Source organism: Trichechus manatus, unplaced genomic scaffold (assembly GCF_000243295.1).
Source record: "Trichechus manatus latirostris isolate Lorelei unplaced genomic scaffold, TriManLat1.0 scaffold00297, whole genome shotgun sequence".
Taxonomy (NCBI): domain Eukaryota; kingdom Metazoa; phylum Chordata; class Mammalia; order Sirenia; family Trichechidae; genus Trichechus; species Trichechus manatus.
The window spans coordinates 1,435,647-1,437,457 of NW_004444233.1; the positions used below are offsets into that span (position 1 = coordinate 1,435,647).

Consider the following 1,811-nt stretch of genomic DNA (forward strand, 5'->3'; position numbering starts at 1 on the left):
AACCCTCCTTCCTCAACAACCACTACTACCACAGTCAGTCCTGAGTCCACATAGCCCAGAACAAGACACAGCAGGTGTGGCTCACCCTTACCTGGGGATCATATGTGGCTGCAGCAGGGATCATGTCAGAGCAGGGTCCACACACCAGCCGTACTGGTATCTTAGGGGAGAACAAGGAGTTCAGGGCTGAGCCCTAGATTCCAGAGCTCCAGGTGGCTCCTCTTAGCAATGGCGCCACTGAGGGAAGGGTGGCCTTGTTAGCTTCAGTGCAGGGACAAAAGAGTTCAGGAGGGGGACTGGCTGAAGGAAAGCGGGAGCTGAGGTTTTAAAGGGCCTGGATGGGGTGGGGTCAGGGTAGGGAAAAGGGGGTCAGTATGTCCTTGGGGAGGGGAATGGAGCGAAAAAGAGGGAAAAGGAGGGGAGGGCTAGCACTGGGGGTGGGGGCGGGTGTTCTCCGGAGCCCAAGGCAGCAGGCACAGGGTTGGCTCCTCCTCCCATCTCTTGGCATTATGGGGCCTTACTTATTGCCCCACAGAGCTGTGATCATATAGACAGGAGTTGGGCAGAAGTGGCTGGATTTCATGTAGGCAAAGTTCTTCTTCAGTCCCTGAGGGTGGGGAAAAGAAGGCCAGAGCTCAGGGTCTGCTCCCTGTCAGACTCTAGTACTTCCCATGCAGGCACAGCCAGCTCAGGGGACCCGCCACAGTCCTTCCATGTGGGGTGAGTGATGGGGCGTAAGAGTCTTCCTGTGGTTCCCTGGTAAGTTAACTCTTTCAATTTCCTGTAATCTCTTAATAAGAGCTCCCATCATGGAGATCCTACACTGTGCTAGGTGCTTTATCTCCACTAGAGATTATAATGTAGGATTAGAAGATCCTCCCAACTGCACTGAAAGATAGATGCTACTATTGCCACTTATCAATAGGCAAACCAAGGTGCACATTGGTTAAACACCTTCCTCCTGCTCACCGAGCCAGTCCTGGGATATAGGGTTGGAATTCAGCCTGACTGTTTCTCCTCAGTCCTGGGCTTTTTCTGCTGCACTTTCTCCCTTCCCCACCCCCAGAGGAGGACATTTCACTCCCCATGGAACAAACATTCTCCTTTTACAAAGGGAGGCTCCTGACTCATGCCCAGCTCATCAGGATTTTCCCACGGAAAAGAAAGCAGAGCAAGACAAAGGGGTTCAGAACATACCTATACAGCCTGCAAGAGGCCAGATCATGGCAAATGACTCAGCAAATCTAGATGAAGACTAAAAGCGGAAGTGGACTAGCAAAATCAGGCAGGGCCAGGCTATAATTATTCCACTTGCAGTAGACAGTTCAAGCTCCTCAGCCTAATAACTGAGCCCAGTCTCACTGCACCCCAGCCTACCTCACCTCTAGCTAAGGGGTCCAAGCCTGACACTCAGGTATGTGTTTTGGGCTATCACTAATAGGATAGACACTTTTTTTTAAAGGATTCAAAGACATCTGGAACTTCCTAAACAAAGGGGCCCCAGTCCACAGATGACCATCACAGTCATCTTAACTCTTGCATTATCCCCAAAGTGCTCAGCTTGGACCAGTACCAGAAATTGATAAGAACTAGTGAAGCAAATAGATCTCTTGATGGAAAGGAGTACAGGAACAAAAACTCAATGCTGAAAACCCTGTTGGGCAACACCCTCAAATTTTCAAATCTCTAATCAGGTAGATTGGGTTGTTCTCAGATCAGCTGATCACGTGTGAAGGATGACTGGCTATGAGGTGGGCTCCAGGCTATGTTCTGCTACAATTCAGTTGGCACCACACACCCTACACACCTGT

General features: G+C 50.4%; 1 pseudogene; it reads right to left on the reverse strand.

Annotated features, from left to right (window-relative positions):
• Positions 1 to 517: 517 nt before the first annotated feature.
• The window catches only part of LOC101361324 (glutathione S-transferase Mu 1-like), a 2,584-nt pseudogene continuing 1,290 nt past the window's right edge, over positions 518 to 1,811 (reverse strand).